The sequence below is a fragment of the Delphinapterus leucas genome, chromosome 11 (assembly GCF_059928025.1).
Source record: "Delphinapterus leucas isolate spDelLeu-1000000601 "Yukka" chromosome 11, BTC_Dleu_Yukka2, whole genome shotgun sequence".
Classification (NCBI taxonomy): Eukaryota; Metazoa; Chordata; class Mammalia; order Artiodactyla; family Monodontidae; genus Delphinapterus; species Delphinapterus leucas.
In genome coordinates, this window is record NC_143139.1 from 18,978,754 (window position 1) to 19,003,671 (window position 24,918).

General features: G+C 36.7%; 1 pseudogene; it reads left to right on the forward strand.

Moving 5' to 3' along the window:
- Positions 1-9,696: 9,696 nt before the first annotated feature.
- Positions 9,697-11,114, forward strand: LOC149747965 (SH3 domain-binding glutamic acid-rich-like protein 2 pseudogene; annotated as a pseudogene).
- Positions 11,115-24,918: the final 13,804 nt, after the last annotated feature.

The following is a 24,918-nucleotide window of genomic DNA, read 5'->3' on the forward strand; positions in this document are numbered from 1 at the left end:
CTAGGGCCCGAGATGAGTAGAGCATGGGGGTGCCTGGTTTAAGCTTAGCGACAAGACAAAGGGGTGTCTCCTGCAGAGAATTCTTTCCTGCAAAAAGCTTTTTTCCTACCAAAAGCTGTTTACATTCATGCACAGAAAGAACTTCAGAGAAAAAGAGTTACAATTTACTTTAAATGGAAAATTGAAGTTCATAAGAACACAAGAAACACATTGGATCAAACCCATGCTCTAGCAAGACCAATAGTCTATCTATTATCTATCTACCTATTATCACACCAAAAGATGCCTAATGACTGCCACCAAGGATGTTATTCTTAAAAAATCCAGACTTTCATTTCACATAATTAAATCAATGGTGTGTATATCAATGATTATTTACACGCCTCTTTAAAAATGTACAGATGGTCTCTTACTTTCCACTGCTTACTCCTATTTTAGGAAACGTTGGGGCTATGCTCATATAGCCTCATGCATATTGTAGAAATATGATACAATTTGTTCTATTTGAATATAAAGGGGTTTGCAGACTGAATCGTTTAACAGCCTTGTCCCCCATCTTGGATTGCCTTTACTCTGTTTAGTTTAAACAATATAGACACAAAAGGTATGCCAGCTCTCGTCAGAGGGATATTTGATCACGTGACATGAGAAGTTTCCAAAAGCTGATAAGGATTGGTTTTCTTGTTGTACTCAGACTGAAAGAAATATTTTTCCAATGAAAGAGTCAGAAGAAGCTGAAAAATCATAATCTGGAAAAGAGGAAGACACACAAAAAAGGGAAAGAACAGAAACAAGTTTGCTATACCAGAAAAAGGAAAGCAAAAGAGAGAAGAAAGTAATTCAAAGGGAAATGGAGTTACCCAGCAATGTTTAAAGATGAAGGGTGGCTAATGAAGATGAAGGCCAAGGAAAAGTGTTGCCTTTAAATATTAAATGACATAATCATAAGGGCAGGAGGTTATGCCTCCAGTTTTTTGTTTTCTGGTTTTGTTTTTTTTTTTAGGAAAACAATCTATTGGGGAATAATAGAACTTTAACTTCGAAATCAGCAATGTAGCCAGTTATGATTTCTTCCTTGGTAACTGTGATTACTGAAAACTATATAAAACCTTTTCTTGTTCCCCTGAGAGTCTCTGTGCTGGGAATGCATCTCTGATAGCTCCTGTCTATTGGCTATTCCTTCTCCATTTCTCTCACCTAGTTGGATGCACCTAATTAGCATTTCCTCCACCTGGTTAAGAGTTCGTGAAAGAGGCTAGATGGGAATTCTCAGGACGTAGTATCTAGGAAGTCTGGCAAGGATAAACCATTGACCAGGGAAATATTGCCATCCTCCTTCTTCTTGCCCCCATCAGAACCCCAAAAGTATTTACCTATAATTAGGTGGTCATAAGTAAACTTAAGAAGAACAGTAAATAAAATTTAAATGTCACTGGACTGAGAAGGAATTAGATGGTGAGTAAATAGAGGCATTAACTCTAAGAATGTTTCTGAGAAATTTATTGCTAAAGAGGGAGGCAAGGCAGTAGTTCTGAGGGTTTTGCAAAAGGACATGCTACCTAGATGTTAGCGTGGAGGAGATGCCCACCAGAGAATTTTGTGTATGGCTTGTGTATTATCAGTAGATGATTCCTTTCTACTTTATTGATTAATTAATACTTCTGATAAAAATAATTCTGGTTATGCTCAAGAAGTAGCCAACCATTGGTTCAAATGTTTTTCTATGATCCGTAATCTATGAGAATCACTGAGATACGCATGATAGTCTAAGCAAACAAACCTTTGAAACCTTCCATACTCTGTTTACAGACATTAAAAATCCATTACTCACAAAGTAAAAATTGTAATGTTTCAGTTAGATTTACCAACTTGGATCCTATTAGCAACACAAGATTATTTCCCTTGCTTAATAGAAGTATACTGACTATTAGATTTCAGAAATGGTCATTTGGTGTCACTCTACTCTCAACCCCAAAATTATTAGCCTGGAAAATCATAGATATGGCATTATTACTTTGAGTGAGATTTTTTTTCACCTTGGTGTGGTAATGCCTACACCTTGGTGTGGTAATGCCTACAACTGGCATAGTTGTAGGGGTAGTAAAAATTCAGATGAGGAATACTTAAAGTAAAAATATTAAATGCATCCTTTGACAGGTTTTCCTATAGCAAGGACGAGAGAGAGACTTTAGAAGCATAGCCAGGACTCTCCAATGAGGCTTCGAATGGTCTTGTTTGGTCTGCATTGAGCTAATTACCTGGCTATATGCCAAAAAGCCCCTTTACCTTGTGCTATGTAGACTCTAATGTTAGATAATATCTCATTTTTAATGCTAAGAAGTGGCATTTGATGTTGTTACTAGTATTTGGTGGAAAGCAAGGGACAGGAGGTCAGAAACCGTTTCCTGGGAAGTGCTCTTAAACTGCTTCCTCTGCAGCAGAAAAGGTGAACAAAGAGAAATCCTGTAGCCAGCATCTCCTTATCCTTCATAAGAATAAAGAAAAAGGAAAAGATTTAACATAACCTGCTCAGTGGTAGCCTCAACTTTACAGTTTCAGAACAGCATAATTTGGGTATTTTATATGAGTCTGTCATATCCAAGCGTTTCAAAAATAAAACAGGAACAGCTTTTAATGCAATCTGTGTTTACTAATATGAGCTAATAAAATCTCATAATATTATTTTGTATTGCATTAATGGGTCCTGCATTATAAGGTATTAGTTAAATCACCCATTATTTCAGTATTTGATGGGTTATTCATAGCAGAGTATGAGAGATCTGGTGGGAAGAAATAGGGTGCAGAAGTACAAATGGACTTTTTAAAATAGGTTTTTATAAGAGCTTGGTGAAGAAAGGAGAGAAAGGGAGCAATAATACAAAGAGGGCATTTGGTTATGGAAGACCTAAACCTTATAGGAGGGGAAGGAGGGCTTCTAGAATTGCTGTGATGACTTGCAGGCTGCTCCAGTAAGTAGACATATTCAGAGATGATGGTGGTTTGATTGATGAGTGCTGTACCATGAACTTGACCCTCGTTAAGCCTGCTGCCTTCCCTTATCTCCTCAAATCTAAACACATGCACTTAAGGGCTGAGACTGTGTCAGATGGACAGTAAGTATGTAATGGGGACCTTCCTCCAGGCTGTCTGATCAAGAGCCTGTACATTACACTGCCTCCTTATCATAGTGTTTAAAAAAAGACCAAAACATATAACTCTGTGCTAAAGCAGATACTATTACTTACTAGAAGGGACTATGGACAGATGGAAGCAGAGATCAAATATTTATGAAAAACACCACGTGTTCTTGTACACCAAGAATAAGTATTAAGGCTAGACAAAGTGGATGGTCTGAAGTCTGGAGGTTGTCATCTACTTCGTGCATCAGTGTAATGAGATTATGGATTCTTGTGAGTGAAGTAAGTATATAGAATATTTGCGAAGAGTATGGATCTTGAAAAACCATTATTCTATGGTTTTAAATCGTGACTTCTCAAATCTATTGTTCCTTCAACAAGTATTAGTTGACTTTCTGTCATAAAATCTTTTCCAGTCATCTTTCTCCCTCCTTCCTACCTTTATTAGATTTTTAAAAAATTCAGTGTGTAATAATCTAGTACTGACTTTATTCATTTTGCTACTCAAACCAACCCAGGTTTGGCCCTTGGCAAAGTAATGGAACCTCCCAAGGGGATCATGGGGACTCCCGATTTACAGCTAATCAGTCAGAAGCTCAGGTAACAATCTGAACAAGTGATTGGCATCTGAAGCTGGTAGGGGAGAGTCTTGTGGGACTGAGCATTTAACCTATGGGAGCTGACTAGACAGTGTCAGAATTGAGTTAAATTGTAGGACATCCAGCTGGTGTCCTGGAATTTCTTGGTGTTGGGGAAGAAAAACCCACATGTGGTGTCAGAAGTGTTGTGAAGATGGTAGTAGTATTGTGAGAGTAAAAAAGAAACACAGGGGAAGTTAGTTTTTCATACACAGAACTGTTTCTGAAATTTTGCAATTAAATATAAGGCAATGTTGCTACAATGATGCAATGAATAACTTGCACATTTTTTTCATATTAATGGAGATGTATTAATACCTAGGTGAATACCTAGGGTTTGATGGACAAAAGTAAGTGCAAATGTAGTTCTATTAGATATTAGATATTACCAAATTCCATTCTGTAGGAATTTCCACCAGTAATATACTAGAGTGTCTGTTTCTCCACAACCTCAACACAATAATATGTGCTCAACATTCAAATTTTTGCCAAAGCAATAGGTAAAACTGGCATCTTAGTGGTTTTAATTTGAATTTCTTTTATTGTGAGTAAAGTTGGAAATATTTCCATATGTTTACAGGCTATTTTTATATCATTTTTTGTTAATTTCCTGTTTTCTCAATTTGTAAAAAGTTCTTTATATATTAGGAATATTAGCCTTCGATGTGTGACATACATTGTAAATGTTTTCTCCCAGTTTGCCATTTGTATTTTGCCTCTGATGATTTTTGCCATGCCCCAAATTTTTTTTAGATATTTAAATTTAGCAATATTGAACTGGATTTTGAGTTATAGTTAGAAAGCTTTTTCTTTCTCATCAGGTTCTAAAGAAATTCACCTACTTTTTCTACACGTATGGTTTTATTTTTATACTTAGACCTTCTATGCTTTCAGAGTTTATTTTTGTGTATGGTGTGAGGCATAAATCCAATTTTATCTTTATACAAATGGCTGTCCATTTGTCACAACAGCATTTATTAAAACATCCATCTTTGTCCCTGATGATCTGAAAATTTTTAATATAGTACTAGATATATAAAAAAGTCACGTTTCATTATCAATAGCTCCTTTATGCCAGCTGCTATTGCTATATTAATATTCCCAAACACACGTTGTTATTATATAACATTTACCCTATCCTAAATAAGAGCACCCAAACAACCAATATGTGACAGTTTTTAAATTAAGTATGAAAGTTTAAGCTTACTGCCACTTCTTGCAATATGGCAGACAAGGTATTCTGAAAAAACTCTATTTAAGACATGTAGAAATTCTGGATAAGAGTCAATAACCAACATTGATAATGCATTTCTAGGCTTAAAAGAAAATAAGTTAAACTAAAATGAAGAGAAAACTGAAATCTGATCAGGAAACAGGATGGGAAGCAGGAGTTGAGTTATTTGTCAATATCAGGAAATAAACGGCTATGACCTTTAGCCCATATAAGGCAGGAAAACTAAACTACAATCCCAGAAAAAGCCAGATCTCTTAATAGTATTCCCTTAAAGAAAGGGTAGAATTTTAAAAAATCTATCTTGTGGCTCACAGGGGAATCTTGGGCCAGCCAATCCCACTTCTTACAATTTAGTCTCAAGAAATGCTTGTATTGCATACATGTGCCAGGAGACATGTACAAACATAAAAATAAGTCAAATATCTAAGACTTTTAAAAAATTGTGATGAACTCATTTAATAGAAAAATACAGCATTAGAAATGAATACTCTACCCCAATATCAACACAGATGAAACTCACAATGTTGAGCAAAAGAGTAAGTAAGATACATGTTTTCAATTTAAAATACGTGTAAAGTAAAGGATGCATCTTATCTAGGCATGTCTACATAAGTGGTATACTATGAAGATATTCAAAGAAATGATAAATACAAAGCTCTGCTTGTGTTCAAACTCTGGAAGTGGAGAAGAAAGTGAGTGTAATGAGAGCATGGAGGGATTCAAAGTGTTAATAATGTTTTATTTCTCAAGCCGGGTGTTATTTTATTAACATGTGTTTATATCTTATATTCAGTTCATTTATTTACCCTACAAAGATTTGTCAATCACCTACTATGTGGCAGATGTCATTCAAGGCAGCTGGCGAACAAAACAGATGAAAAATCATGGCTTTGGTGGAGTTTGTGTTCTAGAAGAGGGATACAAAAATAAATTTTAAAATACTATAAGTAAAAAACTATATAGTATGTAAGAGGAAAACGAATAGCAACATAAGTTGTGTTGGTAGTACAGGTGGTAGAAGGAAGTTTTATTCGGCATAATGTAGGGTGGGAGGTCTCACTGAGGTGGCATTTGAGCAAAGACTTAAAGAAAATGAGGGAGGATAAGATATTTTGAAAGAAGAGCATTTTAGCAGGTACAACAGCTAGTGCAAAGCCCTAAGGCTGGAGCATGCCTAGAGTGTTCATGGATTAGCAAAGATGCCAACATTGTTGGAGCAGAGTGAATAGCAGAGAAAGTAGCAGAAAATGAGGTCAGAATTGTAAAGGGTGGTGGTTAGAGATATTCTAGGGCCTTGACGGCAAGTGTAAAGATTTTGACTTTTGCTCTGAGTGAAAATGGGGAGTTAATACAAAACTATGAGCAGAGAAATGACTATTTTTTCTTCTAGTCTTATTGAGATATAATTGACATACAACACTGTATAAGTTTAAGGTATATAACTATTTGACTTACATACATCATGGAATGATTACTACAATAGATTTAGTGAACATCCATAATCTCATATAGGTACAACATTAAAGAAATAAAAAAATATTTTTCCTTGTGATGAGACCCCTTAGGATTTGCTCTCTTAACAACTTTCATATATATCACACAGCTGTGTTAGTTATTTTTATCATGTTGTACATTATATCCCTAGTACTTATTTATCTTTTAATTGGAAGTTTGCACCTTTTGACTACCTTCATCCAATTCCTCTTGCCCCAATTCCAAGCTGACATTTTTTTTTAATTTCCTTTTTAAAATATCAGTCCCCTGAGGTGTGAAGAATAGACTGCAAGGGGACAAGGATATAAGTGAGATAACCAGTTAAAAGGCCACTGCAATAATGAAGGCAAGAGATGATGGTGATCTGAACCAAAATAGTAGTACAAGAGCTAGTGAGAAGTAGTCAGATTCTGCTCTGAATTTAGAGACAACAGGATTTCCAGATGGACAGAACATAAAATATGAGAGGGAAAAAAAAGAGTCTAGGAAAACTCCAAAGTGTTGGGCCTGGGCAAAAAGAATAGAGTTATCATTATCAAGTTAGCACTTCTTTTTCCTTGTAGTATTCTTTTGTAACTTACATATTTTTTAATAAATAGTATTATCCATACATATTATACTAGAAATTAATTTTCCCTTCAATATATGTCTTGGAGATCTTTCCGACTCATTACGTATAGGTCTAACATGTTCTTTTTCGTGACTGAAAAACATTCTTGGTGATTCTAGTATTCACATAGGTGATCCTTCCAACACCCTGGTCTCTCTATCCTACCACTTATTCCCATGGTCATACTTTAGACCTGTGCTGTCCAATATAGTAGTTATAAAAAAAAAAGAATAGAGTTATTATGAACTGACTTAGGAAAGACTGTGAATTTGAACAATAGAAATGTATATTCTCACAGTTCTGGTGGCTGGAAGTCTGAGATCCAGGTGTCAGCAGGTTTGGTTTCTTCTGAGGCATCTCAGGCTTGCTCTATTCTCTTTGTGTGTTCACATGGTCCTTCTTCTTTGCACACATGTCTGGTGTCTCTCTGTGTATCCTAATCTCCTCTTCTTATAAGGACAACAGTCAGATTGGATTAGGGCCAACCCATAGGACCTCATTTTACCTTAATAACGTTTTTAAAAGCCCTATCTTCAAATACAATCACATTCAGAATGTGAACAGTCACATTCAGGTTAAGACTTCCACGTCTGAATTGGGGTTGGGAGTCAGAGGGTCTGGGACACAACTGAGCCCATAACAGTGGGTAAGTAGGTTTGGGATGGAAGATTAAGTAGTTTAAGTAAGTACATGTTAATTTAAGATATTTTGGACATCTACATAGAGGTGTTGAGTAGGCAGTGTGACACATGGGTCTAGAATTCAGAGAAGAGATAATACCTAAAGATATAAGTTTTAGTGTCAGCAGTGAAGTTTAAAGCCATGAGACTTGATGAGATCATCAAGGGAGTAAGTTTAAGCAGAGAAGAAAAAGAGAACCAAGGTTGGAGCCACTGGGCTCCCTAAAAGTAAGTAATTGACAATAAGCAAGAGCTATCAAAGGAAACTGACAAAAAACTCTAAGAAGAAAATTCAATAAGCCATGAAAAACAAGGCAAAAGTAGCAAGAGAGGGGGAATGATGCAGTAAATATTACTGAGGGGTCAAATAAGATAAGGTCTAAGAATTGGTCAATGAATTTGTCAGTATGAAGGTCATTGGTGAAATTGTTAAGTGTTACATTGGTGAAGGACAGAAACCTGAGTGGAATGGGCTTAAGAGAGAATAAAACCAGAGAACTTGAAGTCAGAGTAAAGACAATTGTTTCAAGAAATTTTGTCTTAAAGGCGAACAGAGCAAAAGGGGAATGGCTGATAAGGAATACGGGGTCAAGGGAAACTTTTATTTTTAAGATGGGAGAATAATGCTGATGAGAAAGAGCCCATAGACAGGAGAAAATTGATGATGGAGAGAATTGATAGAGCAATTTCCTCAAGTGAATGAGCAAAATTGTGATCTGCTAGAGGGATTATCTTTAGATGGAAGGAGTAAAAACAATAACAGGCTTATATACATTATGTATAAATTATATATACCATGTATATAATGTACTATAAAACATGTATATAATGCACTTATATATCATATATTATTTGCATATATATAAAGTATTTCAGGCTTAAGTCTCACTTAACTTGAAGAGTTAATATTTTACCTGCCTCTCTCCCTGTTCCATTCTTCTGGAAAATGCCCACTCATACTAGGTGGGTGCTTCTGTAGAGGAATGTGGGCTGCTCATTGCTCAGAGGGATGAATATATGATTCACAACAGTTTATAGTAAATGGTTCAGGTATAGTCATGTGACCACTCAGTGTCCTTCCCTGAATTTTTCAAATAAGAGCTGAGGAAATGTTCTTCTTTCCCCTTTGATCTCAGTATTGCAAGGCTGTGAGCTTGAAACTTCCTGCCATATGGATAAGCTGTCCTAGAGAATAAAGCCCATAAAGACTCAAACAAAAAGAGGATGCAGAGAATAATTTATTCCTGACATTGTTTGTGTCCAGGGTTCTGGTTGTCATTAAGGCCATCTCTACAGAGTCCTTCCCAGTAAACTGAACTGGGAATATCTTTTTTAGTTGAAGCTAAAAGAGGATAGTCAAGGTATTCAGGGACCTCCAGAGCTGATACAAATCATACTTCTGGTCTTTTCTTTCTATCATAACATTTGTTCTTTGGGTTTCATCTGCACTAAATTATAATTGCAATCAAACTTAACTTTTCCTCATCTCTCACACCTCACATCTTAATAATCAGAAAATTCTTCAGCCTCCACAATCAGTCTTTCCTGAGTCAGAGCCTCACCTCTGCCATTTTAATCCAAGCCACTTCCATGTCTCACCTTTTTGAATGAACAAATAATTCTTGATTCCTGACTTTTTTCTAGGTTTGCTCATTCTGTTTCCTCTACCAGGGGGTCACCATCTACTCAGCCAATACTGTCCCCTGTACTATGTAGGGTCCTGATCCCTCCAACCTAAAGTGACTTTTCCCTCATTAAAACTCCTTATCTCTCTTATGTGACTCCTTTCATTTTTGCTTTGCCTATAGTTATTTGGGACCTCTTAAGATGATAATCACATTGACAGCAGTTTGAGTCAACACTTTTATCTACAACCCCTTGTATATACTATGTTCTCAACAAGTATATATTATGCTAAGTTATTAAAAATTAACCTAGTATTTTTTTGCCATTTAAGAAAACTGTATTTGACTGGGGGAAATATTAAGCAATATAGGTTATGATATACTCTACTACTACTTACAAAGTGACTTTTGATAAATTTTAAGATTAGTAACAATGGGTGGTGAAAAGATGAGACTTTACGCCTCTTGGTATCCTTTGTTTCCATTATTTTATGTTCCCTTTTCCACTCTAAACTGTTTAAGACTGAGAAAATTGATCTGAAGACCGGGAGACCGGAGCGCTGTGCCTGGTGAGAGGATGGTCGTCCACGTGTTCACCGCCTCCTCCTTGGGCTTCGTGGCGATAAAGAAGAAGCAGCAGGATGTGGTTAGATTTCTGGAAGCCAACAAGATAAAGTCTGAGGAGGTGGACATCACAATGTCAGAAGAGCAGAGGCAGTGGATGTACAAAAACATCCCCCCGGAGAAGGAGCCTGTTCAGGGCAACCCTCTGCCACCTCAGATATTTAATGGTGACCGATACTGTGCAGGTTATGACAGTTTCTTTGAATCCAAGGAAAGCAACACAGTCTTTTCATTCTTAGTCCTGAAATCACAGTTGGCATCAAAGGAAGAACCTTAGCGAAGACAAGTGAAAGAGGACGGAGATGCATTTTGGAGCACCCCTGGTACTCAGCACACACCTGCTTACCTAATGCATCACTGTGGCAGAAGCCACATGCATTATCAGTAACTTTGCTTGCCATGGAAAAGGTGTTTGGGGAAGACGTGGGTCTAATGGGATTGCATGAGTGCTTTAAACCAAATCAGGACCATGGTGGGTTTTTTTCTTGTTTTCAGAATTGCCTGCAGTTGCCTCACTCACCCGGAGGAGGTACAGTCACCTGTTACAGGTGTGCTTCCTGAATAACTGAGTGATAAGCGGGTGGCACCATCAGAGAGAAAGTACTGGATCTGTCCTGGGTTGTAGTTGTTGCCAGGATTGCTGAGACCTGCTTCTCTTCAGGCTGCCAAGGTGGTATCCTTGAAATTAGTCTGCCAGGTTATTAGAATATTTTGATCAGAAAGGAAAAAAAGCGATGTTGGTTGACAAAGGGCTAAAGATCTTTGCTGAAGATTCACGAACATCACTATTCCAGTGCTTGTCATAACTGAAGAAAAAGTTAGACGTTCTAGCCTCCTTTTGGTAATGGAAATTCTTACCCCCATAAATCCTCCAAGCCTCTACAGATGTTTCCAGAAATCACTGTTGCAGCAGTGTGTCATCAGGACCGAGTGACAGGGATGAAAAGAATTGCTCTTTTATAAAACACATGCTTCTTTATCACTTACAAAGGAGAAGTTTCACCTAATGTGTAAGATTGCTTAAAAGATATATTTAAAGAGGTGCACTGACAATTAATTTATAGAGACATAATCTGACTCATCCCTGAAAGCATTTCAGCTTTAGCAACTTTAGCAACTTATTTATGTGTAAGTGCACATATATTTTTAAACGCAGCTCCCCTAACTAATAGCTGCTTATATATTTTGTGAAGGGATCATATTTTTCGAGAAAGGAAGATCTCGGTTAAATATATTTTGTGAACCCTTGATGAGGCAAATTAAAAGATACTAATATTGCTGCACAATTTAATTTTTTTCCTGTGTTACTTTTCATTGGTCCTCTGACTCTGCCAGCTCATATCTCTGGCCAATGCACAGTTCCGGATTTCAGAGTAACGTAGATATGTGTTTTCATTCCATATATGAACACCAGTGATATTTCAGAACAGAGTACATACCAGAAAGGGGCTGTCAGAGACTCACTCTGAATTGTACTTGGCATGTGAAATCTCTCCTTCCTTTGGAGTGGTTGCTGATAAATACTGAACCTGTCGACTTCATTAGGGCAAAGGCTCCTTTTCTGCATCCTTGTCCCTGCTCACATTTTTAGAGTTTCTAGTTGCCAAACTTGGGAATAGTCTTGAATAGAATAAATTCAGAGGATTGCCTAAGATATTCTGCTATTCCCAGCATCCTGATGGTGAACCTGCCCTTTAGATTCTGAGCAGGAAGTTTGTAAGAAATGGAAAGAACAGAAGAATTTAGGCCCTGTCACCTGTGTTCTATCTCCCTCCTATTCTAAAGAACTTGTTGAATGCTAAAGCTGACATCCCAGCCTGAGATTTGCATCCCAGGACTACAGCCAGAAGAAAAGCATGCCACTGATTCCTATGTGACTGGAACAGATACATAATCCACAATTTTCTCTCCCAGGAAAGCTGCTGTAAAATCATGGCTATGACTGCTTAGTTGGCATTAAATACGATCCAGGTCAAATTCCACTTGATAAATCCCAGGGACTATCCAGGAAATTTCTTTTGAACTGGATATTGTGTTAAAGTCTAAGAAGACTTAGAATTTCTTAAGATACAGCAATTTTTAAAAAGTTAAAACGGTCTAACTTACACTTTGTCTACTCTTGCCAGTGAGTACCAAGAAGCAACTTGGTAAGATTGAGTCTTGGGGTTGTAGGATCAATACAATACTTGCTAGACCAAGAAAGCTACTCAGAATTGTTTGTCTCAAAACTTCTGAATTACTCTGGTTGTAGTAGGCCCAGTATGGTTGTCCTAAACAGACTAGATGAATAGGAGTGCTAAATTATTTACCACAGTTACAGATCATCTACCACACCCCACATTTTCTTTCTTTTTTTTTCTTTTTGGAGCAGCAAAGAAATAGGAGAGACCAGCTTCAACTGGTATTGTACTTGTTATGAGCGAGCTAGAAGCACATTGTGTGGCATTTCCCTCAGTACCCAGGCTCTGCAGAGTCCTAAGGTATTGCCCTCTGGGACCACACCATGTTCAGAGAATACTGTGTCCTTACTTGTGTTTTACCAGCTGAATTCCAAACATGTAATGGTTTTCTTCATCCCTTCTTTAACTGGCTACCTTTAGATCTGGAGAATCACAGTCTTAAAAATCTAGGAAAGAAGTGGATGGGAATTGCAGACATAGAAGTAATATCAAGAGCATTTTAAGAAAGAATTTTTATTTCCTATAGTAGGCTTGTTGGGGAAAATGTGCTGCTAAAAATCAAATTATGCCATTTTAAAATGAGATAAAATACAGAGTGCCATCCTGCTGGGTATATGCAGACCAGAAGAAAATTTAGTTGGGGAAGTACTTGTTTTTCCAGATTCTGGTATTCTATTAAAATCAAAGAGGAGAAAAGGGAGATTTTTTTTTTCTCTCAGACTCTAATATATTTTAGATTTGTTTCTGTTTTATAGATTTATTCAACACTCCCACATAGATGTTTTTATATTACATGAATTTAATAATGAACTTAACTTACTTTTGTCCTCTGTTGTTGAAAGGTACCAAAGCCTCTTTCTGGTTTGTTTTGTTTTGTTTTTTAATTTGATTTTGCTGTATAGGGTTTTGCTTTTTCTAGAAATGCTTTTCATGTAACATCTTTTCTAAAGTGTCAGAGCCCATTTTGATCTGCAAAATTATTGTTTTTAGATTTCGGTTTGTATGCATTTGTCTCTAAAGGCATTGGTGAAATCTCAGATTGTATATTCAGCATTAAAGAGGAATAAATTCCAGGAAAAAAAAAAAGACTGAGAAAATTGAGCAACAATGAAGGAAAAGAATGTGGAAATGTGGCATTTCAGAAAGCAACATGGATATGCCATTATTCTTGGACTGCAATATTTTGTTCCATGGAAAAATATCCTGACCTCAGTTCAAGATAGCCTTCGTGAACAGAACCACATCAGTTGATACCTCCATATAATTGTTGGCTTAGCAGCTACCGTCCTTGCTTTATAAATATTGTCTCATTTTCGAAACTTATTTGCTTAAATAAAAGCTGCTGCTATGAGGCTTATAGGTTAATTATGCCTATTCACAAAATAATGTTTTAAATTTGTTGCTAAAAATTTCTGGATCTAGTAGCAAAATTATTGTAACATAAAAAATGCTATTTACCATTTGTAGTTAAGAGCTGATAGAGACCTGATTCACTGTGGGACGGACCACACAAGGGTGTGAATACCAGGAGGCAAGGGTGATTGGGAGTCATCTTAGAGGCGGCTGTCGCAGTATATTATGCAAATTTGAGAAACAATACTGTTTGTGAATAGTTTTGGGACTCTTCAGGGCCCCTAGTATTCTCCATGGCCCCTGAATACCCTGAAGACAATGAAGAACAATTTGTCATTCTTGTGGGAAACATGGAATTAGTAGGCTGTGATCCTTGTGGCTCCTGAGCAAATGTCCCCAAGATCTGTGCGTCCTTTTCCCAGAATGTTTACATATTGCAATAAGGAAGGAGAATACGTAATGTCTACATATTCCCTGTTAGACGTTCTTCTTTGTTTAGAAACTATGCTCAACTGCTTTCTACATTTCAAGTAAAGAAATTGTCAAGAAAGTAAAAAAAAAAAAAGGAGCAGTTAGAGATAGCCCACGGCCTCATCAATACTCTTACACATTGAACAACTTACATCTCTTCTTTTAATACCACATTTTGTCAAACACATCAACATGAAATGACAGAGATTAAACATCTTATGACTGTGTAAGTAAAACCATCATGTTAGCATTAACATTCATACCAAACATTAGAACATCCTAAACTGAAGAGAATTCTAGCCCATGATCACCCATTCTAAAAATTTGAGTTTACAGATGGTGAACCTAAATAATAAAATGTATTATCCTATTAACCTATACTAAGAAACCCCCATTGCATGCAAAAGCTAATAGTTTGTCACAGCTACAAAAATGAAAAAGCAGCACCATCAGACTAATAATGCCATACGATCTGCCATGTAATGAAAATACCAAATGTTATATTCCTGAAAAAAATGGGAATTTTTTTCTCTGGCTACGGAATGTTATGTTCCCTTTGGATTATCTTCTGTGGGCCCATTTTTACCCTGAGATAATAAAAGCTTTGTATGAGTAACCTAGGATAGACTACGGTCTTTTGAAACTAACTTTTTCTTACTGCCAAATAAATCTCTTTTAAATATGTTCTCTGTGAGGCAATCATGACATCCATTGGCCAACTGGATCTGGGGTTATGCCTGGATACTTTCCACATTGCACGTGGTTGTCAATTTGAATTGTGTATCAACTACCCATCATATCTGGCACATCTGTACTTAACATTGGCATTAATTTTACCCTATTGTTCTAATTGCAGTACTTTGATGTAATGACACCATTCAATTCACAGATGGTACTGGTGGGGGGTTTTCCCAAAAAAATATAATGTAATTTTAATTTGGAATGTGAGAATGCCAAAAATAAGAGCTTCATTGATTAAGTTATCCGAGCCTGCTAAACATTTGAACATTTGAAGTACATCGGAAAAACTGGGAGAGAGAACAGCAGGTTTCAGTACCAACCTACTGCAAATGTTTTGTTTTTTGATTATAGTCTCTGGGCCTCATAAGACTTATCTGTCCACAAACTAACTTTGACATACTTAGGAAAAGCAAAAAAATAAAATCTATATTTTCAAAAAAATAAACTCCTTTTTTTAAAGGTGAAATCATTTGGTGAATTGAGAGGTCTGAAATTTGAAAAGTAATCATTTAATTTAAATGAATAAATTTTAAAACTACTTAAAGGATCATCACAGATCTGATGTCCATATATATATATATATATATATATATACATATATATACATATATGGATATTCCTGTGACATCATGAAATAAAGCCTATTACAATTTGTATTTTATAGAAGCAAATCAGGGGAAAATTGAGCAACTTTCCAAAGGTCACAGCATCCCTCATTGATGGAGGAATGACTAGAATACAGATCTCTACTTCTCATTTAAAACTATTTTATGACACATTACCCATTTTGTTGAGTCAAAAACTGCTATCATATTGTTTCAACAGGAAATTGACTACAGGGTGGCAAAGTGTGCAAAGGCAGGACTATTACACTTGGCTTTGGACAGGGGCGGGAAGTGGGAGGAACGTTAACTGTATGAACAACTCATTTGAGTAATTTACCTAGAAATAAAAACAGAACCTGGAGGAAGTCATGAAATGAATGAGAAGCATCTGACGGCAGTGTGAGTGAAAATCCAAAAGGCCTACGCCACTAATCATCCATGTACTTTAGTAAAAGCAGGAAGTCAGGAGCTGAGAAAATTCTAACATTGCTGGGTATGTCTGATGAAGTGATAGGATGGACTCATTGATTACTTTTTTCAGTAGACTTTTATGGGACCAAAGGATTCCCAAGGAAGAGCTCCAAAGTTCTCCCCACTTCTGTGTGAAAGACAGAGTGACTTCAGTTCAGTGATCAGCTAGGAAATGCTGTTATTTGGCCTCATAAATATTGACGGTATTGGAAGCCCCATAGCTTGAAGTTTGAGTTTTACTTCATTATAAAATTCATGGGCTGGTATGTCTTTGGGATACTTGTTTTAAATATGCAACATTCTTAGGGCAGTGTTATCCCTACACCCTGGCCCCTGCCAGTGGTCAGAGGAAGCCCCAGCCCGTTAAAATTGCCAACTTTTGTTACTTAGCATAAAGGATGTGTGAACACTGTATTAGGTTATGATAGGAGGCTGGCCTGGGAGGCTGTAGATTCATTAAATAGTAACGGCTCACTTTGAACATACTTTTGGAATTTTCACCTGCATCTCTCACCATCCTCTTTCCTCCAAGGCCCTCCCATTGTTGACATAAGCTGTAGTTATTTATTTAAATGGCAACTACCATGTAAAATGTTGTACTAAGTTCTGTTTCCATCTCTGTGTTCATTGTGGAATTTCAACATCTCCAAATTTATATCACCCTTATCTGCAGTGATCAGTATTAAAATGTTAGACTACACTTGATTTTTCTGAATTACCAGTAAATTAGGTATCATGAAGTCAATTAGAAGCCTCACTTGGGAAAGCACAAATCCTACTTCATGGTGGCTTTTCAAATCTTTAAGCATTCTTATATGCACTGGGGTCCATGGAGAGCTAATTCTGGAAAGTGTGTATGCACCAAGAACCTTGGAACTCAGCCTCCAAGGCTGTGACTCCCAGCTGTGAAAGGTTGTAACTCCCAGCTCAGTGCTTTGATATACTGCACAGAATCATGGGAAGAAGGCCATGAAAGAAGTCCTGATAGCATAAAGCTCACTCTCCTCTTAGCCAATAAAGAGGCATCTTCAATTTAGACATGCAACCTTTCTGAGTAAGTAAACAGTATTACGGAGCCACTTCACACTCTATTTTTCACCACTTTTTCTTTTAATCATCATCTAGAAATGATTTCTCTTCCACGGATTCCCTACCATCCCTCCATTCCATTTTGGCTTATCTGTTTCTATATCCCTATTACCATAATTTTCTAAAAAGTTTTTCTCTCCAGGGATATATTTTTATTTTACATATATGCCTGTATGTGTGCGTATATACAAACTTCCTCACATATTGCCAGAAGTAATTGTGTTCTAATTAATTTTTGAGGCTCGTGCAGCTGTTGATTCAAGTGGCCATTACAAGATGATTTAGCATGTAATTTTAGAATCACATACTGCAAGTTTGAAAAGATCTACACCTGTGTTTACCTGTGTACTAGAACTGGTTCTAGGGAAATCCAGATGAGACCCAGGTGCCCAACCCACTTTGTTGCAATATTTACATTTTTCAGTAAATATGTTTATGCCTCACATTTCTTGTTACACAGCCCTAATTATGATGAACAGCATTTCTATACCCCTCTCTGGGAAGTGAAATTCCTTTTCTTCGAGAAGTAGAAGTACAAAACTGACTTAGAGTCGTGCCACTTTTTCAAGCTTATTGGAATGAAGATTCCTGAGCATTGCTCTTCAGTGAGTCTCATCTTTTTTTTTTTTTTTTTTTTGCGGTACGCAGGCCTCTCACTGTTGTGGCCTCTCCCGTTGCGGAGCACAGGCTCCGCACGCGCAGGCTCAACGGGCATGGCTCACGGGCCCAGTCGCTCCGCGGCATGTGGGATCTTCCCAGACCGGGGCACGAACCCTCGTCCCCTGAATCGGCAGGCGGACTCTCAACCACTGCGCCACCAGGGAAGCCCCACTGACTCTCATCTTAAGGCTGGTCTTTAGGTAACTAAAAGAGTAAAGCATCTTTCGCATAAAATCTGGGTGTAAGAGTAAAATAAATTATTAAGAGATTGGAGTGCAGAAGTTCAATGTATGATCAGATGAACTCAGAAACATTGTTACAGAGTGCACATGGCTTTTAAATTGACAATATGAAATATTTGCACTAAGTAACATTAATTTCTTTTCTTGCAGGACTGAGGGTTTTAAATATGCTGCCTGCTGCCTTTCTTTTCACTTTATTCATTTGATATTCATTGTGATCAGAACTGAGAAATTCTGAAATGTGATCTTCCAGCTGAAAAGTTCTGGTTGTTAGGTTATTGGGTTTTAAAAATTCAGGCATGTTTTAATTAATTTTCTGAAATAAGGTCTAGACCATGACACTCAGAATATTCAAATTTTAAATGACCTAGGAATTTTCCAAGTAGCCTAAAAAAAATATGATTGCCAAACTAATATAAGTTTGATTTCATTGTCTTAATCATCCCGCTGACTCTTCTGTTGCTAAACCAAGAAATACTTTTTTCAGCTCTTCATATGCCCAGTGGTTCATTTTCACTGAACTTGGAGTTCCTTTGATCAAAATAAGTAGCAAGATGTGAATGTATTTTTAATAAGTCTGTGGAGTTGTTGATTAGCCTCAGCATTTTCTGGTAAATGTGAACTGAAAATTCTTAATTTTTTTTCTTAATTTTTTTTCTAAGTTTTTTTTCCTGAGTTTTTTTCTGAGTTCATAGTATTGACTTCTTAGCTTGTCTATACAGTAAGGATTTTTTCACACACAAGAGTACCTGTAAAACCACTTGATTCAGCATGCAATATTTTGAATGGTTTGAAATCATCCACTGGGCTGATAATAAAATCATGTATCATTTCTCTGCCATCATTTGTAAGTGGTATTCATGTGCTGAGATTTAAGAAAATATTTCAACAATTTTACAGCCTCTACCATGTGCGTGTGTGTTAATAATAACTGAACCTTGTCTATGGCCAATAAACTTCTTCATAGGAAACATATTTAACTACGTTAATTATAGTAGAAATGAATTAAGGCTACTCAAATAACTTCCTTTAACTTTCTTAATATACTAGAACAGTGGTGTTTCTCTAATAATGGTTAGCACAACATGAATGCAAAATATTCATTGTTTATTTTATTCCTTGCAAAATGAAACAAAACACAGTTTCCTGAAGTCACATATTTTATGTTACTATTTCTTTATTTAAAAGATGTTATGACATATAAATATGCAAAAAATTTGATTAGATTCCTGTTTTGTCATAATGACAACTCATTGTCCTACATTTTGATATTTGGATTTCCATCAATCAAATATTCTGAAAAATACGAAGAGTGGTTCTTTCATATTTGGAAGGCAATGTATGATATAAATCAATTAGAAAAAGATAAATACATTTTAAATGAGACTCAACTGGCTTTAATTAGTGTCCTGAAGAAACAGAGAAAGAAACTACAATTTTTTGAGTGATTACTATGTTCTAGCGACTAAGCTAAGCATCTTACATCTTTCTACTCATTTGATCCTCATAACGGATCATATAATAATTCCTATTTTATAATTCGTAAAAATAAACTTTAGAGTATTTGCGAAAACTCTCACACATTTTCAAGTACATCCTTATAGAATTCCTTGAATATATGTATCTGTCTTTCAATTTTGAAATCACACTTAACTTTTGGGCAAAAATCACCTGCAAAGTGTATAACAAATTTCCCATATACCTGATTTTAAGTTTTTCACACAAACATCAGTTACATCTATATGTCAAGGAACATCAAGCTAAATTAAAAATGAGTCAGCGTTTTTAGCATAATCACTAAGAGACTTCTTAATTAACCTGCCAATTCTTTCGAAAATAGCGTTCACTTTTGCTTTATAAGTGAGAGTAGATTAAGCAATTTTTCTTCCACGGATTTTTTTACTGACTGTAGCTATTACAGTTTCACACAATCTGTGACTACTGCATCACGTATGAAAGCAAGGACTTGAAAAGTACTTCTTTGTATAAGTTCATCACTTCCATATGCAGTCGAGGTATGACCCAGATAATGCAAGCTTTTTTACAAATTGCATGGATCACCCATGTTAAGCCACTCTTCTGTGTATTGGGTTTGATCTACTGTCAAAGACTCTGAGTGTGGAAATAGACCACAGGAATCAATTGAAAATGGGAGGAAAGACCTAGATAATTTCTAATGTCCTTCACCAATTTTAATTTATGGTAATTATTTAATGCCACCTTGAGAATAATTCCCTATGCAGACTCATAATTAAGACTATGTAACTAGAAATATCACAATATACAATATAAGAGGAAAATAAAAGCTACCAAGTATGGAACATCTACTATAAGAGAGGCACTATCCTATATGCCAGGGGTCGGCAATCTTTTTCTGAAAAGAGCCAAATAGTAAATATTTTAAGCACGGCAAGCTGCATGGCCATTGTAACAACTACTCAACCCTGCCATTGTAGCATGAAAGCAGTGTTAGAATAAAAGCAAACGAAGGAGAATGGCTGTGTTCCAATAACGTTTTATTTATAAAAACCAGCAGTGGCTTGCATATGGCTGGGAAGCCATAGTTTGCTGACTCCTGTTTTATACCATTGTCTGTAATCATTAGGATAAACATCAGAGTTAAACAAGGTCCTACTGTATAGCACAGGGAACTATATTCAATATCCTGTAATAAACCATAATGGAAAAGAATATGAAAAAAAATATATATGTATAACTGAATCACTTTGCTGTACACCGGAAACTAACACAACATTGTAAATCAGGTAAACTTCAATAAAATAAACTTTTTAAAAAAGAATAAACATCAGTTAGGAGCCAAGATGGCAGAGTAGAAAGACGTGCTCTCACTTCCTCTTGTGAGAACACCAGAATCACAAATAGATGCTGTACAATCATCAACAGGAAGACACTGGAACTCACCAAAAAAGATACCCCATATCCAAAGACAAAGGAGAAGCCACAATGAGACGGTGGCGGGGGGTGGCGCAATCACAGTAAAATCAAATCTCATAACTGCTGGGTGAGTGACTCACAGACTGGAGAACACTTATAACACAGAAGTCCACCCATTAGAGTGAAGGTTCTGAGCCCCACGTCAGGCTTCCCAACCTGGGGTTCCGGCAATGGGAGGAGGAATTCCTAGAGAATCAGACTTTGAAGGCTAGTGGGATTTGATTGCAGGACTCTGACAGGACTGGGGGAAACAAAGACTCCACTCTTGGAGGGCACACACAAAGTAGTGTGTGCATCGGGACCCAGGTAAAGGAGCACTGACACCAGGGAAGACTGAACCAGACCTACCTACTAGTGCTGGAGGGTCTCCTGCAGAGGCGGGGGATGGCTCTGTCTCACCATGGGGACAAGGAGACTGAGAGCAGAAGTTCTGGGAAGTACTCCTTGGCATGAGCCCTCCCAGAGTCTGCCATTAGCCCCACCAAAGAGCCCGGGTAGGCTCAAGTGTTGGGTTGCCTCAGGCCAAACAACCAGCAGGGAGGGAACCCAGCTCCACCCATCAGCAGTCAAGCAAATTAAAGTTTTACTGAGCTCTGCCTACCAGAGTAACAGCCAGCTCTATCCACCACCAGTCCCTCCCATCAGGAAACTTGCACAATCCTCTTAGGTAGCCTCATGCACCAGAGGGCAGACAGCAGAAGCAAGAAGAACTACAATCCTGCAGCCTGTGGAACAAAAACCACATTCACAAAAAGATAGACAAGATGAAAAGGCAGAGGGCTATGTACCAGATGAAGGAACATGATAAAACCCCAGAAAGACAACTAAATGAAGTGGAGATAGACACCCTTCCAGAAAAAGAATTCGGAATAATGATAGTGAAGATGATCCAGGACCTCGGAAAAAGAATGGAAGCAAAGATCAAGAAGATGCAAGAAATGTTTAACAAACACCTAGAAGAATTAAAGAACAGACAAACAGAGATGAACAATATAGTAACTGAAATGAAAACTACACTAGAAGGAATCAATAGCAGAATAACTGAGGCAGAAGAATGGGAAAGTGACCTGGAAGACAGAATGCTGGAATTCACTGCTGCGGAACAGAATACAGAAAAAAGAATAAAAATCAATGAAGACAGCCTAAGAGACCTCTGGGATAACATTAATTGCAACAACATTTGCATTATATGGGTCCCAGAAGGATAAGAAACAGAGAAAGGACCAGAGAAAATATTTGAAGAGATTATAGTTGAAAACTTCCCTAACATGGGAAAGGAAATAGCCACCTAAGTCCAGAGAGTCCCATACAGGATAAACCCAAGGAGAAACATGCCGAGACACATAGTAATCAAATTGAAAAAAATTAAAGGCAAAGAAAAATTATTTAAAGCAGCAAGGGAAAAATGAAAAATAACATACAAGGAAACTCCCATAAGGTTAACAGCTGCTTTCTCAGCAGAAACTCTACAAGCCAGAAAGGAGTGGCATGATATACTTAAAGTGATGAAAGGGAAGAACCTACAACCAAAGTTACTCTACCCGGCAAGGATCTCATTCAGATTTGATGGAGAAATCAAAAGCTTTACAGACAAGCAAAAGCTAAGACAATTCAGCACCACCAAACCAGCTTTTCAAAAATGCTAAAGGAACTTCTCGAGGCAGGAAACACAAGAGAAGGAAAAGACCTACAATAACAAACCCAAAACAATTAAGAAAATGGTAATAGGAACATATATATTGATATTTACCTTAAATGTAAATGGATTAAATGCTCCATCCAAAAGACACAGACTGGCTGAATGGATACAAAAACAAGATCCATATACATAATGTCTACAAGAGACCTACTTCAGACCTATGGACAAATACAGACTGAAAGTGAGGGGATGGAGAAAGATATTCCATACAAATGGAAATCAAAAGAAAGCTGGAGTAGCTATACTCATATCAGATAAAATAGACTTTAAAATAAAGAATGTTACAAGAGACAAGGATGGACACTACATAATGTTAAAGGGATCAATCCAAGAAGAAGATATTACAATTGTAAATATATATGCACCCAACATAGGAGCACCTCAATACATAAGGCAACTGCTAACAGCTATAAAAGAGGAAATCGACAGTAACGCAATAGTGGGGGACTTTAACACCTCACTTACACCAATGCCCAGATCATCCAAAATGAAAATAAATAAGGAAACAGAAACTTTAAATGACACAATAGACCAGATAGATTTAATTGATATTTATAGGACATTCCATCCAAAAACAGCAGAATACACTTTCTTCTCAAGTCCGCACAGAACATTCTCCAGGATAGATCACATCTTGGGTCACAAATCAAGCCTCAGTAAATTTAAGAAAATTGAAATCATATCAAGCATCTTTTCTGTCCACAACGCTATGAGATTACAAATCAATTACTGGGGAAAAAAAAGATAAAACACAAACACATGAGGCTAAACAATACGTTACTACATAACCAAGGGATCACTGAAGAAATAAAAGAGGAAATCAAAAAATACCTAGAGACAAATGATAATGAAAACACAATGATCCAAAACCTATGGTGTGCAGCAAAAGTAGTTCTAAGAGGGAAGTTTATAGCTATACAAGCCTACCTCAAGAAACAAGAAAAATCTCAAATAAACAATCTAACCTTACACCTAAAGGAACTAGAGAAAGAAGAACAAACCAAACCCAAATTTAGAAGAAGGAAAGAAATCATAAAGATCAGAGCAGAAATAAATGAAATAGAAACAAAGAAAACAATAACAAAGATCGAAGATCAAAATCAAAAGCTGGTTCTTTGAGAAGATAAACAAAATTGATAAACCATTACCCAGACTGGTCAAGAAAAAGAGGGAGAGGACTCAAATCTATAAAATGAGAAATGAAAAAGAAGTTACAACAGACACTGTAGAAATACAAAGCATCCGAAGAGACTGCTACAAGCAACACTATGCCAATAAAATGGAGAACCTGGAAGAAATGGAAAAATTCTTAGAAAGGTATAACCTTCCAAGACTGAACCAGGAAGAAATAGAAAATATGAACAGACCAGTCACAAGCACTGAAATTGAAACTGTGATTAAAAATCTTCCAACAAACAAAAGTTCAGGACCAGATGGCCTCACAGGTGAATTCTATCAAACATTTGTAGAAGAGCTAACACCCATCCTTCTCAAACTCTTCCAAAAAATTTCAGAGGAAGGAATACTCCCATACTTATTCTATGAGGGCACCATCACCCTGATACCAAAACCAGACAATGATACTCCAAAAAAAGAAAATTACAGACCAATATCACTGATGAATATAGTTGCAAAAATCCTCAACAAAATACTAGCAAACAGAATCCAACAACACATTAAAAGGATCATACACCATGATCAAGTGGGATCTATCCCAGAGATGCAAGGATTCTTCAATATACACAAATCAAACAATGTGATACATCATATCAACAAATCAAAGAATAAAAGCCATATGATCATCTTACTAGATGCAGAAAAAGCTTTTGACAAAATTCAACACCTATTTATGAAAAAACTCTCCAGAAAGCAGGCATAGAGGGAACCTACCTCAACATAATAAAGACCATATGCGAGAAACCCACAGCAAACATCATTCTCAATAGTGAAAAACTGAAAGCATTTCGTCTAAGATCAGGAACAAGACGAGGATGTCCACTTTCACCACTATTATTCAACATGGTTTTGGAAGTCCTAGCCACATCAATCAGAGAAGAAAACTAAATAAAAGGAATACAGATTGGAAAAGAAGAAGTAAAACTGTCACTCCTTGCAGATGACATGATACTATACATAGAGAATCCTAAAGATGCCACCAGAAAACTACTAGAGCTAATCAATGAATTTGGTAAAGTTGCAAGATACAAAATTAATGCACAGAAATTTCTTGCATTCCTATACACTAATGATGAAAAATCTGAAAGAGAAATTAAGGAAACGCTCCCATTTACCATTGCGACAAAAAGAAAATACCTAGGAATAAACCTACCTAGGGAGATAAAAGACCTGTATGCAGAAAACTATAAGACACTGATGAACAGAATTAAATATGATACCAACAGATGGAGAG